This window comes from Gallinula chloropus (assembly GCF_964237585.1).
Source record: "Gallinula chloropus genome assembly, chromosome: 1".
Classification (NCBI taxonomy): domain Eukaryota; kingdom Metazoa; phylum Chordata; class Aves; order Gruiformes; family Rallidae; genus Gallinula; species Gallinula chloropus.
The window spans coordinates 173,056,743-173,072,817 of record NC_140085.1 but is presented as its reverse complement, the minus strand read 5'-3'; positions in this window follow the sequence as shown (position 1 = coordinate 173,072,817).

Here is a 16,075-nt window from a genome sequence, read left to right as displayed (position 1 = left end):
ATTGTAACCCAGAAGACGCATTAATGCTATTGTCTGGGACAGGCTGCAGACCTAGAATAGAAAGGGGAATAAAGACAGGGAGCTCACAGAGGCCTGGAAAATACAGGCAGAAGGTGAAAGCAGAGTCCAGTGTCTTTAAACTACTGTTCAACCTTTAAGTTTTTTTAAGAAGGAATGCAACCATGGGAGCTGGGAAAAACAGATATAGGCGAGACAAAAAAAAAGAACAAGCAAGTATCTGTTACATGTAAATTGCACTATATACAGTAAATTCAGAAATGTGGAGAACTTGTAGGTGAAAGAGTGTAGAATGTTACAATATATGAATGATGACCCTCAGTGGATCCTAGAGTGAGGAGGAAGAAACCATTAACATTTAGTATCGTACTTCTTGCATCAAAGGACTTGGTATACTAATGAAGGCTACAATAAAATTTTCTCATATAAGTGCTGTACAGGATCAAAATAAATTAGAATTTTTTACCTAAACATTTAATTTCCTGATTGTAATATTATCCTTTTTTTTTGTGAGGCACTAAAAGGTTTGAGATCACAGAATCACAGAATTATCAAGGTTGGAAAAGACCTAAAAGATCATCTAGTCCAACCATTCACCTATTACTACTAGCTCCCACTAAACCATGTCCCTCAATACAACATCCAGTCTTTCCTTGAACACCCCCAGGGTCGGTGACTCCACCACCTCCCTGGGCAGTGCATTCCAGTGCCTGACTACCCTTTCAGAGAAGTAGTGCTTCCTAATGTCCAGCCTGAACCTCCCCTGGCGCAGCTTGATACCATTCCCTCTAGTTCTGTCACTGTCTACACGGGAGAAGAGGCCGACCCCCAGCTCACTACAACCTCCCTTCAGGAAGTTATAGAGAGCTATAAGGTCTCCCCTGAGCCTCGTCTTCTCCAGGCTGAACAATCCCAGCTCCCTCAGCCGCTCCTCGTAAGGCCTGTGTTCCAGACCCCTCACCAGCTTAGTAGCCCTCCTCTGAACGCGTTCCAGGGCCTCAATGTCTTTCCTGTAGTGAGGGGCCCAAAACTGAACACAGTACTCGAGATGCGGCCTCGCAAGTGCTGAGTACAGGGGGACAATTACCTCCCTGTTCCTACTAGTAACACTATTTTTGATGCAAGCCAGGATGCCATTGGCCTTCTTGGCCACCCGCGCACACTGTCGGCTCATGTTCAGCCGTGCAACAATCAGTACCCCCAGGTCCATTTCCTCCACACAGTCCTCCAGCCACTCCACCCCAAGCCTATAGCGCTGCCTGGGGTTGTTGTGGCCAAAGTGCAGGACTCGGCATTTGCTCTTGTTGAACCTCATGCCATTGGCTTCAGCCCAGCTCTCCAGCCTGTCCAGATCCCTCTGTAGGGCCTCGCTACCCCCAGGCAGATCCACACTCCCAGCCAATTTAGTGTCATCTGCAAACTTACTGAGGGTGCACTCAATGCCCTCATCTAGGTCATCAATAAAGATATTGAAGAGATGTTTCACATTATTATAGTTAACAGGAGAACATGTTGGAGAGGATTCAATGCCTTTTTCAGGTAATGTCTGCATTCCCCCCCCCCCCCAACCCCCAAATGCAAAATGTTGACTTGCTAAATAGTATGAGAAATTAAATTACAGAGAAAATTTCCTGGCTTACTGAAACGTTTCCTTCACTCATTTTGCCCCAAGATCATTGCAGTCCTTTCTCATAATTATAATTATTCTGCTGGTTAGGTTGCTTCTTTCCTTCTCCTCCCTCCATTTTTGCTTGTTTTCTGTTTTTTATCCTTCTCAATTCTTTCTGACCTCCACAATCTTAACATTATATCCCAGAGATCTTCTGGCCAGAAAACTCAAATGGCTAAGTGAATAAAATTATTTTGTTTCATTTAGGAGGCTTCCTTTATAAATTTAATAATTTCTGCTGTTTTTGATAAAATATGTTATTTATCCTACTGAGCAGGAGAAGTTTAATCAAACCTCTAACAATGTTCTTCTAGGAAGATCCTTCTCCAATTACTTTATGTGTAAAAACCAACATTATTTTGTGGCCTGTGCTATTTTTTTTCAAAGCAGAATGGTCAACATCAGCCATGACATGAACAATTTAAAATGACTCAGGCTTCTGTGTAATAACCTAAGTGTAGACTTTGGGCCCAAGTGAGCTAATTTTCATTTTCTGTATACTGCTGTTCCTTTAGTTTTAAGAGCATTAAGGACATTGACCACGTGGAAACTCTGAGGTGAAAGCATCTGCTCTGTGATTAAAAGAAATTCAAAAGAATATACTGTAAAACAATTTCTAAGAAAACCTACCTAAAGTAATTAACCTTAGTGGAATTGGGGATACTTTTCCAAGAGAAGATTTAATATATCCCTCGCATGAAATGCAAGTATTGTACGGCAGAGAGAAAACTATCTAGAAGCATTTAAGAAATGTGGTTAGAATTATCAGTAGTTTTGGCTGATAATTAATTAAAAAGAACATATCCAATAACAATAAAGAAAGAGTAAACCGAATTCTTAAGCATGATCTGTTTTTACAGGCAAGGATGAGTGAGCAACCAGCAATATTGAAAATCAATAGACTAAAAAGCAATGAAAAGAATAATTTTCATGGTGTACAGAGGAAATATTAGTTGGTGAATAAAACTCATTATGAGATGATGCCATTTTGATTAAGAAAAGAACTACATGAATAATCAGGCGTAAAAGGTAGGATTAAAAAATAAAATGTGTAAATATTTGCACTTTAGTGAATGAACAAAATAGTAAGCATGGGGAACATGTATTTTACTTTTTTTTTTTTCCTTTGTTTCCCTCTACCTGCTTAATCTTATTTGGCAATGCATTAAATTACTTTTCCCAAAGTGAAGTCTGTTTTGCCTATGATGTTAAAACATAAGTGATCTCCCGGTCTTTAGCTTGACCCATGAGTTGCCTCAACTTATTTTCTCTCTCCGTACTTATAAGGAGATGGACTGAGAGAGCAGCTGGGTGGGCATCTGGCAGTTAACCAAGGTCAACCCATCACAACATGCATGTGATTTTCAGGGCACATAAGGTTTGTTGTGAACGAATGGGCTATCTGTTTGCAGCAGATTGCACACCATCTTGGCTGGGTGAGAGACACTGTGCATGAGCTATGTAACATGCATGGACATATTTTTGTCTGACAAATTGGCAGACACCTACAGAGATTTGTAGTCAATCTTTATTCCTGTATTATTTAGTTGGGCTGAAAAAATTAAATAAAATGAATACAATTTCTTTATTTTATTTTTTTTAAATATATGTATATATAAAGTTCTCTGAAAGTACTAAGCGTAATTTGATTTAGTTAATTCCAGAAGAGTAATGGGGGGAAAAATGTTTTCAAGAGTGCTGTGGGACAAGAAATAGTACAAAAAATTCAGATACTTTCTACTTGAAATCAGGAACATCAAAATATTCATTCTTCTTTCTCATCTCTCCACAAAACTTTCATCTACAAAAAACTCAAAGGTCAGCACATTGTGTAGCCTTGAAGGAGCTTGCAAGATAGGTAGATAGATATCTATATGAACTGCTCTGTCTAATCACTAGTGCAGTGCTATAACATTGGCTATTTCAATTTTCCAGGTAAGTAAAAGTTTTTGCCTAAGCTTTGGTCATGCTTTCTTGTAAGGCCTTGAGGCCCTGTCCTGAGCCCAAACATCTTTAAATTGTTGTTTTGGTTTTTCCTCCCAAAGTGATTACCTAAAAATATTTCATCTCTGAAATGCATGTGATATAAGTGTTTTACTACAGTACATATGTGAGATAAGGTGCAGACTTTTAAACTCATGTTTTCATGTTCAGTCACATGCTCTGACTTGGCTGGTCCTGTGTGGAGCTAGGAGTTGGACTTGATGATCCTTATGGGTCCGTTCCAACTCAGGATATTCTATGATTCTATGTTATTTGATTAGTGCTTAAGTACATAACTATTACACTAGAATTAGTTTTTTCCTAAGAAACAGGTATGCAAAGATCAAATCAATGAAAGGTGAAAGAGCTAAACCTCTTTAAAATTGGTCTACTTTTATTTATATTGGATTCCTGAACTTAATTTGCATTGAAGCAATGCATATAAATGAATGTGAGAAACTTGGAACTGTTTTACTCCTAAAGAACAAATGCGTTTTTAAAGGCCTGTAGACTTTGATATAATTTGATATATTTTTTTTCTGTGCCATAAACTAACAGCCTTTACTTATCTCACTGAAGGATATTCACTGAAGGATATTCACCTAGGAGAGGTAATTCAGTGGCATAATACATCCTCATTTCCCTCCTTTCCCCACACAGGAGCACATGGGACAGTAGTAATGGCCATGTCAAAGATACAGGTTGTGAGAAGGTGAGCAGGAAAGCAAATGGTTTAAGCATATATGGAAGTAACAGATTTTCATAGTGGTAATCTGGTAATCCTTTATCCAGTCATGAATTGAGGATTCCCAGTGTAGTTGCTAGCACCCCTGAGTGCAGCCGTGGGCCTGTGTCACCCAAATAAATCCTGAGAAAAGGTGACTGAGCTTCCTGAGGGACAAGTACTCCAGCTGCCCTCACACTGCCACCCCCTTGGAAAGCTGCTGTCCACCTCTCTATTTACTGTGTCATCCTTGCATTTCTGAGAAGTTAATGAGATGTTACTTACCTTACACATTCTGCAGACGTTAACACTTTCAGACGTGAACATTGACCCACATAAAACCACAGTAAGTTATTTTTTTCTGCCACATAATCACTAGTCTATTTTTTAACTAGTTCTTTATCCTTCTCCATGTCTTAATCTGGACCTCTGAAGCTTGTAGTTTTAAGCTGAGGCCTGTCATGTAAAACTTGATCAAAGGCTTGCTACAAATCCAAATGAAATATATTTTCTGCACAGTCATTATCAACCTTGTCTGTAAAATGAAGATATAGGTACAAAAAACCTTAGGCTGTAGCAATGTATTTGCAAGCATTACAATATGATCTACTACAGAGAGCTATTCTTTTGATGTTTCATTTGTAGTATATATTGTTCTGTGAATAAGGTAATCCTCAATAATTTTTATTCTGTGAAGTACAAAAAGAATGCCAGGATAAGTAAAGCATAATGTAAAAAGCTGCAGTTTCACTTCAGAATCAGTTGTGGTTTCAGTTTGGGATTTCTTTTGGGTTTTTGTTTGTTTTGGTTTGGGGGTTTTTGTTTGTTTAATCATGTGTATTTAAAATAAAAATTTTATTTAAAATTTCTTGCCAAATACTGCAATTAGAACTGTTATGTAGAATTACATGTGTTTTAAATTGTCCTGTTACTGCTGATAGAAAAATTTTGGTTAGAGGACATTAACATAGAATCAAGTTCCAACCCCCCTGACATGGGTAGGGACACCTTTCACTAGACCAGGCTACTCAGGGCCCCATCCAACCTGGCCTTGAACACCTCCAGGGTGGGGCATCCACCACCTCTGCAACCTGTTCCAGTGTCTCACCACTCTTGCAGCTGTGGTGGTTTGACCCTGGCTGGAGGCCAGATGCCCACCAAAGCTGCTTTATCACTCCCCTTTTCAGCTGGACAGGACAGAAAATATATATTGAGAGGCTTAGGAGTGGAGATAAAGACGGGGAGAGATCATTCCGCAATTAGAAAAAACAGATTCAACACAGAATAAAGGAAAGAAAACTGTCTAATTTCTTACACTACACTACACACAGAGTAAAAACAGAGTCGGAAAATGGGAAGTGTGATCACATCTTAAAGCACCTCCCCCTACCCTTCCCTTCTTAGCAGACTTCACTTTAGTCATCATTTTGTTTCCTTCTTCCCCTCTCATTGTGGCATGAGGAGGGTAAGGAAATGGGGGAATGGGGGTTTTGGTCAGTTCCTCACAAAGTTGTTTTCCTTCTTAGCTGGGAGCGGGGCATTCCTCACACCCTTCCACTGCTCCAGCATGGGCTCCCACCCACAGGAGATAGTCCTCCATGAACTTCTCCAACATGAGTCCTTTCCCACAGGGTTTCAGCTATTCACCAGCTGCCCCAGTGTGGGTCACTTCTACAGGGTGCAGTGGGACAGCCCAAAAGGTCTTTCTGCAAGGGCTGCAGGGGAATCTCTCTCTCCTGTACACCTGGAGCATCTCATGCTCCCCCTGGCCTCCCACCTCCCCTCCACCTTCTCCACTGACCTTGGTGTCTGCACAGTTTCTTACATCTTCTCACTCCCTTCTCTGGTGACAAAAAGTAGCTGCTTGCATTTCTTTTCCTTCTTAAATGTGATTCCCAGAGGCACTCTTTGGGGCCTGTAGAGAGCGGCTAGCTGCTTCTTGCAGAAGCCACCCCTGCCTACTCCCCTCCTCCACCAGAACCCAGCCATGCAAAACTACAACAGTAGTGAAGAATTTCTTCCTAATATCCAATCTAAATCTACCCCCTTCCAATGTAAAGACATTTTCCCTCATCCTATCACTATATGACCTTCTAAAAAGTCCCTCCCCAGCTTTCTTGTAGGCCCCTTTCAGGTACTGGAAGGCTGCTATAAGATCTCCCCTGAGCTTTCTTTTCTCCAGGCTGACCAACACCAACTCTCTCAGCCTGGCTTCATAGGAGAGGTGCTACAGCCCTCCAATCATCTTTATGGCCCTCCTGTGGACCCATTTCAATAGTTCCATGTCCTTCTTATGCCGGGCACTCCAAAACTGGACACAATACTCTAGGTGGGGTATCATGAGAGCAGAGTAGAGGGGCAGAATCACCTCACTTGACCTGCTGGACACAGTCCTTTTGTATCCTATCCCAGAACACAATTGACCTTCTGAGCTGTGAGTGCACATTGTTGGCTCATGGTGAGCTTCTCATCCACCATCACCCCCAAGTCCTTCTCTGCAGGGCTGCTCTCTATCACTTTATCTCCCAGCCTGTATTTATGATGAGGGTTGCCCCAACCCAGATGCAGGACCTGCACTTTTCTTTATTGAACCTTAAGAAGTTCACATGGGCTCACTTCTCCAGCTTGTCCAGGACCCTCTGGATGACATCCCATCCTTCCGGTGTGTATTGTTCTGTGAATCAGAAGGCTGATGTTCTTACTAGTGAGAGAGTACTTGGGTACTCAAGTCAGTTGGGGTCTTTGCATGAATTCTAAATTATATAAATATTTTTAAAATGTGCTCCTCATGTCAAACAGACATGAAAAGCATCACAGAACTGCACAAGGAGAAACTCAGTTCCTCACTTGTTTATAAGCTCATTGCTGCTGTCTTTCTTGGTCCATTGTTATGCAGACTGGCTCAAGGCAGAGCTTTTTTGTCAGTGGCTGAAAAGGGGCATTGATTTTGGCAGTTGCTGGTCAGCATGGCAGGAACAAGTGTACTATTTGAGGTAGAATCACTAACAAGGGAATTACCATGAGCATATCCCAGTTCCTGCACAGATACAACTGTTCAGCTGTTCAGTTCCTTTAAAGTATGGTCCTTTAGGAAAGGTTTTAGGTCCCATCATTCTTCTTTGGATAGCACTACACCATTCCAGAGCTGGTAGACTGGATCTCTGCACTGAGTCCTGATTATACTAATGTGACAGGCATGGAAGAATCTGGCATCTGTGAAGTCTTTCACACTTGATGTTAGTAGCTGATTGTGCCAAAAGGCAAAAACTTTATCCTGCAGAAGAGAATCTAATTTTCTGTTTCAACCAAGGTTCATGGAGTTTAAAAGAAAGGGAAAAGAAGAAGAAAAGCTTAGTATCTATGGATATTAGCTACAGTTTACTTACTTTCCTCATAATTTCTAAACTTTCACAAGACTAATTACCCCCAGAACTATCTAGAACTAGGATGGCTTTCTCTGTGCCCTGTACATCTCTCCCAACTTGTGCTACAACTTACTGACCTTCTTTTTGGGTCAGCTGCTTCAAGCCTCTAGAGGCTTGGTTCATGATTAGGAAGAGCACCTTTGGCTGCTTTGTGAGACTTTTCCTCATCAAATATTATCTAATTTTATTTCCATAGTAACCCTTGCTCAGTTTTCTTGTTAGTATTCTCTATGATAGTACCTTATCACGTCATACTTCTTTTGTATTTATTTTCTTTCTAATAGTCAAATTAGGCCAATTCGGTGTTTGCAGGCAGATAAGATGAAGTTTTGTTTGTATCAAGATTAATGCAAACAATTTCATGTAGTGTGAGCTGATACACCATGCAGAAAGAAACTTGGAACAATAGTTTCCAAAGTGTAAGAAAGCACAGGTGTAAAAATAACTTAAAAATTAAAATTTTTAGGTGTTAAATACTACACTTAAGAATATTACAGCAGCAGGATGTATCGCTTGTGAAGGATAACATTGCTTCTGAATCTTGAGGTGAAGCAAAGCAGTAGCGTTACAGATACTGAAATTCTTTTGTTGCGGGAAAAAGTGAAAGACTAAAAGGTTTCATTATCGCACTAGAGCAGATAATTAGGAAATTATAGCTATCATGAGTTGATGAAGTAAGTACCAGAACTCTGAAATATACCTGCCTGTCAACCTCAGCTTCAAACTTCAGCTAGATTTTTGAAGCATTGCTTATACTTTATACTCTTTTCACATTTCATTCTCTCTCCATATTTAGTTGTTGATTAGGGATGTTTTCTGTTACTAAGGAGTTATGAATAAAATTTAGAATTCATAAAAAGGGTAATTGGGGAATAATGTTGTCAGAAGACAGGGTGAGGATAGTGAAAATTGTAAGCACAGTGAGATTTATGAATGAAAGCATCCTATAACATGGATTTGCTTCTCCCAAGGACATATTTAACATGGAAAAACATGATTTAAAAGGAATTGGCGCTATTGTATAGATAAGCCTACATCATGCTTGTTCTCCTTAGTATTATACATTAGTTTTATGAAGAACATGGGGTCTTATAATCAGTAATCTAGTTATATCATGGACTTGCTTTGAAGTCAATATATATGTGCTGACTATCGTCGTGATAGTATCACCAGGACTCAGTTCCAATGATGATAAATATCTTTCATTTGGGAACTGGGAAACACTGTTGTACCTTTAAATTGTGTTTGACTACCCCTTCAGAGAGAGTCCATGGAGTTTTGATTTGTCATATGGACTTAATTCCATATTGCCTTTTTTTTCGTGTACAGGAGTATTTCTTAAAGTACACACCAACACACGATAGTATGTCATCACAGGGGAAGATGTGGTGGAGTGGCTATGAGAACAAACCACATAAAATCTTAAATTTATTTACTAAGTGCGGTAGGTGTAGTGGATGTAAAGTAACTTCCATTCTGAGATTTCTTGGACAAGCATATATTTTGTACAAAGGTACTCATGCCAGCCAAAACTCCTGCTTCTCTGGTCCAGTTGTTTCTGGGGACCACCCTAACCTTTCGAAGAGGTGGGGCACTGGATGGCACCCTGTCCCCTAAATGCAGCTGCTCCCACTCCAGTTTAGCCTTCTGCATGATGTTGGAGATGGATGAGTTCCCCTCCAAGGAGCTAACTCTTTGGAACCAGAAAGATACAGTTCAAGGTTTGTTTTGTCTGAGTAGTTCTTTCAGGTGGGTCTCACTCATAGCACATGTCTAAAGCTGCATATTTCTATTGCTGCATTACTATGCATTATAACTTTTAACTGCTCCACTGACATTTTTGAATGTCAAGAGGATAATCTGAAGAACAGAGAAGGGATTGATGGTCATAGGCTTGAGCAGGCCCTGATCTTGGAAACTATTGCTGGTTCCTGACTATGGTCTCCAATTAATATGCAACTAATTCACAAAATCAGGAAGCAGTAATGGAGAATTGAATTATAAAGATACTGAAACAGCTTAGCTGTTACAATTTCCTATTTTTATAAAAGAAATAAAGTAAATCTTAATTTGTTTTACTTGTTGATGACTTTGGTAGCTATTTCCTGTGTGAGGCATTGCAGAATCAGAATTATATAGCTTCCCCTGTGTGGACAGATCGCACAATAAAATGCCATCTTTTACAAATTGTGTAAGAACTTGGCATGGATCCTCCTAGACTGAGCAGAGACAGAGCAGGTAAAATCAGGAATAAACCGGCCTCATATCTAATGCTAATAAAAGATGATTTCTGATTACTTAGCCATTCTTAAAATTTCCTCTAAAAATTGGTCTGATGTTATGGTATAATATGAACATTCTTACACATTTTATTGAACTCTTTTTCCCTATGTTAGTTTCTTTACAACTAATTTTCAAATTGTAAGGCATTTAAAAAATGTGTTTAATTTGAGTGGTAACTTAACCTAAATGAGTTCAGAATTCCTTTGGGAATATAAAACAGTTCATCAGGTCTACTTTTTTTTTTTTCAGGGAAGAACATTGCTGATTTATTTATAATATTCAAAACCAATTAAAATGTTCTCTAATTATTAGGAATACTTAATCTTCTCTAAGGCAATATAACAATGAAAATAATTAAAATAACAGCAGAGAAATTGAGTTGAAAGAATAACTATACTAATTGTAAGACATTATTAGAAAAAAACTTATGGGAAATTTACCCACACTTTTGATAATGTTCACTGGTTGCTAAAATTACCTCTGTGTTCTATTTGGAAATAGATAGGAAAGGTATATAAAAAGTATATGCTTAAAAACTTTTTTCGGATAGTACTGACTTGAGAATTTGGAGAGAAAATAATGCATACTTGCTGGTTTATATTTATATAAAGTCCATAAGAAGTACTGCCTACACTGTAGTTACACTACAGCATAGCTTAGAACTGTTGTGTAAGAACCTAGTTACTCAAATGAAAAATTAGTGGTTACAGACTGTTTGTGTAATCTCTAGAATGTAATTAGCTTGCCTGCTTTATGAAAGTCAGGCAATATTTCTATGTGTTCCTTTGGAATCAATTTATTAATTAACAAATTAGGTCAGCTCCAGTGACCTAATTAACTCTAATAAAGCCAACTAGGTCACAATTAAGATTCTCCTTTCACATAGGTATTTTCTCTTTCCTTAGTGTCACTTGTAATTTAAGTCTGGAGGGCTAGTACAGTTATTTTGTACTCTTTGTATTTTACTTTCTCTGTCACCTATTTATTGAAAACAATGTGATTCCCATGGCTAACACAAGGCAGGCACAAGCTACTTGAAATGCCAAATCTAGCATCTGTATTATTCATACTATTCGTGGTCTTAATGTAAACATAAGGGAAAGCAAAATCTGTGCTAAAGAATGAGAAGAGTCATACTGTATTGTCATTGTGTCTTCCAGGGAATGAGCAACACTTCTGGTTTACACAGGTTGAACTTCAAGAATTGTCAACTGTCAGGTTAGGAGGTGTTGATTACACATGTGTCATTGGGTTAGGTTTGTTGCATTCAAGAACCATGTGCTTAAAAAAACACTGTCTGCACTACAGAAAACAAATAGCAAATTACTTCAAAATTATGTTAAAGGAATACCTCTATCCAAGTATAAACATTTTCAGAGCAAGATTGGATTCATCTTCCAGTTATGGTTTATGCAAAAGCTGCTTGGAGCAGGATGCTGAGATACATAAATAGCACTCTGTAGAAAGCTTGAAAGTGCTTACTCTAAGCTATTTGTCTTGGTTTCCACTGTAGTTGATTAACGGGGAGATAGGACACCTAGATGATGTGTTATACATCTTAGACACCTATTTTAAGAGAAATTACTTTTTGTACATATTTATCTCCACTTCCTAAGAGACTCATAACAGCTTAGATGAGAAGTCCAATTTTTCAGATAGTTATAGTAAGTTAAGAGGGCTATAGCAAGTTAACAATCACAGTAAAATATTAATGCTTATTACAGTCTGACCTTAGGACAGACTGCTTCATAATTCCTTTTCCAGAAGAAATCTATGATAAATAAATTAAGTAACACAACAGAAGACCTGAATAATTCCTGAAGAGAATGCCTCATGAGAAAGCAGACAATACAGAAAGATTTAGCTAGGAAGCATCTTAGCTGTAGGAAGAAATGTTGAAAAAGAGAAAATTCTCAAGCTTTCAGAACTCATAAGTATGTCAAAAATCTGTCTGTCAAGTAGTTAGATGACTCAATTCAAAATAGCAAAATAGTTATCTAGTGATTATGTCTGGTGTGAACGTAAAAGTAACAGATGAAAGATGATCTAATACCCTCATTGCTCATTTTTCATAGGCCTTAAATGTTACTGTTTCCAAAAGTTTCACTAGAAGAAAATGAAAATTTACTCAGATCAATTCAACTCAAAATTCATTGTTGGTAGGCAGCTGGAATCGATCACCTTTTTATATAATGCGTATTGTAAACTGCTTGCTGCTTCTGGGATTCCAAAGGAGGTTTGTGGTGTAAACATGTGGTGTAAACACTACATTCCGTTTCCTCTGAGGGTACTTAATCAAACTAAAACACCCAATTTATGAATTGAATACAGATTTTGTCAGACTGCTTCAAATTCTTGCACTATTCTTATCTATATGTGTATGTACTTTACTTCAGAAAGAGATGTTATAATCAAGTTGAAACTAATGTATGACTTAACAGTGCTAATTCACCAAATAGCACATCACCATAAACACAATTGCAAAAACAACAAAAAAGCAACTTTCCTTTTTAGAAACCTGACAAAGTATCAGTAATCAATAATTTCATAATGAATTCTAGTTCTTTGGAGAGTACCTTACACAGTTCCCTTACCAATTTTGCCTAAAAAGGATAAGTAGAGAATTATCAGTATCATTTCAGTGGAAATGTTTATTCTGTGTATAAAATGCTATCTTGTGACTGTTTATCCTTCCTCCTATTTACTTGTCAGTATATCAGTACATTACAATTCAGACTACAGCAAGTCGCAAGTGATTGGCCGTAAATCATAATAAAATATGTCACATAATATCTAGGTTTTAGTGTAATACATGAGTTATCTGGTGAGAAAATCTGGACATTTAAATTGTATGTGGTTTTCCATTATCTAAGAAACAACCCAGTTCTCCAGATAGCAACAGGGATATGCTTGCAATGCAAAAAAACCCCACATTAGGCAAGAAACTTTTGTCTTGTAAATTTCTTTATTTCCTCATGAGAAATAGAAGCAGAGTATTTTCTGAGAACAAAGCTTTCCAAAGGGCAGAAAAGTAGGAAAAATAATGTAATGGTCTTAAGTTATGTTGAAACGAAACACATTTTATCAAATACAGATATCTATATATCTCTGTTTCCAAAAATGTTATTCTTGTTGCTATGGAAATTTAATAGCTCTTTATTTCAACACTTCTGCATGTGACCTTAGCTCTGTAAAATGAGGACTTGTTATGTTATGCTGGAGAAAGTCTAACATGATTTTACTCCATGTATCTAATATAGCAGCTTTAGCAGGAGGATTAGCAAACAAAGTAAAGCGAAACATCAAGAGATGTTATGGAACTTAATGGATTTTTTGCCAAGAAACAGAATTTTTACTTTTTTTCTTCCCTGCCTTGATTTTTTAAATCAAACAGTACAGTTACAAGACTAGTGGATTTTTATTTATTTTTTTTTTTTAACCAGACTATTAGGAATCAGGTCAACATTCATGTACAGACCACTTAAGAACTGGGAAGAATGTGGAAAAACATAGGTTATACTTGGAGCTGCTTCTGGCGACAGAGAATGCAATAACCATTTACTCAAAGCAAGGAAAAAGCATGGCTTGGAAACTTGATAAGTCTATAAATATTCCTGAAATTTTGCTTTTAATGAGATGGATACATTTGCAAGCCTTTATATGCTAAAACCTCAAAGATTCTATGTGGTTAGCACTTACAGAAAAACTGCAGAGATGAGTAATTGCATATTCAGATGACTAAGAGGTATCTTAATTAAGCCATAAGGATCTGGATGTTTCCAGAATTTGTCAGCTATGTTGATGAAAATTGAATTTGAAACATGCGCGGTTTTGCGCGTGGGAACACTTGCTGTCGAATAGAAATTATGACATCTGTGGCAACATTTTGTCTATATCATATAGACTCAAAATGTAAGGATGATCTCTGCTGAAGAAGTGCGGTTTTCCCAGTGTGAATGGGGAATCCATGAATTAGTCCCTCACCTCAAGCTGTGTACATGGCTTTTTAGCATGGCAGATACCATCTCCAATGAGAAAATTAATTAAAAAACTGATAAGAAATATCAGTCCTTTAGAATGATCCTGTTGTATCAGATCAACAGGATAATTAATTATTGAATTAAAAATATTCTGCTGTTCCTTCTGGGGTTTTTTTTTGATGTGCAAGTCTTTAACAGCAACCTCTTTTTTTTTAACTGAATAGCTGAATATTGAAATGCAATGATTTATTGTAGTGTGTCTAGGGAATTAAATCTCACTAGAATCTTTTATCTGACTTTATTTTTGTATTCATAAATTGACCTGTTGTAGATATTAATCTGAGTTAGTAACCTGAGTAAGAACATTTGGGATTGATGATTAACTGTGGTGTGTTTTTTGTTGCTGTTGGTGGTGGCGGTGCTTTTTGGTTTGTTTTAAATTATTATTATTTATTATTATTATCATTATTATTATTTTGGACTAAATAAGACTACATAGCATCCCATTCTGCTTCTAGAATAGAATTCCTAAATTTCAGCCCTCTACACTTCAAAAAACTCAAATTTGTACTTCTTCATTTTGTGTAAAGAGTTACTCTTCCTTAGGCAGAACAATCACCTGACTATACGTAGACTGCTAGAGTGAATACAGCTATGTTTGAGATAGTGAGTGGATGCTCCTTTCACTATCAGTGAAGAGGAATAGGCTTATGTAGGACTTAGGTATATCATCCTGAAACACACAGTAGACAGATACCAAATTGAGGGGAGACCTCATTGTGGCCTACGGCTTCCTTACGAGGGGGAGTGTAGGGACAGGGACCGATCTCCTCTCTTTGGTGACCAGTGATAGAACCTGAGGGAATAGTATGAAGCTGCAACAAAGGAGGTTTAGGTTGGATATTAGGAAGAAGTGGCTGGACACTGGAACAGGTTCCCCAGGGTCACAACACTGAGCTTGACCAAGTTCGAGAAGCATCTAGACAATGCACTCAGTCATGTATCTGACTTGGCTAGTCCTGTGTGGAGCCAGGAGTTGGATTCAGTGATCCTTATGGGTCTCTTCCAGCTCAGGATATTCTGTGATTCTACGAAATTGACTGTTCACAAGTAGGTCTTATCTCTCTTCATTGACTATAAATAAGTTCCATTTTTCAGTTGTTTTATATAATTAGAATATGATGTGTAAAGCTACTGAGGAGGTTCAAGGGAGAAAGAGGAGAAATGTTTTGTATTAGGCAACAGAACAATTTTCTTGAAAAGTATAGATTCTAAGGGTTGGGGATTGATTTTTTTTTTTTTTTTTTTTAAGGACATGGCTGGTCCTTAAGAAGATACAAACCTGAAGTAACATCTATAATTGGCAACATGCTTCCATGCATACAGTGAGTCTCAAAGTTTTGAAAATGAAATCTGCCTTTGAAGGATCTATGTGCCTATGTGTCATATTCTGCATATAAATGCAAACTAAATAGGTTTTTTTTCCTTCAAAACCTTACTTTTAATTAGCAATAACTTAAATTTAAAATGAATAATTTAATTCCTAGGAAAGATCTTTTATTCACTTTCCTGCTTAAATCTAAAAACTCAGTACCTACCACCATTTTACCATTTCTCATCTGATGTTGCAGCAGATCAGTTCCTGCAGATTAGCAAATGAAGAAGATGTTGCAATTGTTTAAGAATGAACCGTAAGAACAGTAAGAACCACTGTATGGCTATGAATCATGCAATGTAGATTAAGGACCAGAGGGGTTTTTTCTGCTGATAACAAATAATAGATGTTTTAAAGAGTGTTGGAACACAAAGTTGTAGTGTAGGAAGCACAAAATATAGCTTCCATTGACAGAGCTTCCTATGCATACTTATTTTTCTTTTTTGAACTTATCTGACGATTTTTGTACTTCATATAAGTTTTTGCCATCTGCTATATTCTATAAAAATCAGTTTCAGAGATTAGCATTGCATAGTGTGATAAGAATGTCCCCCTTCT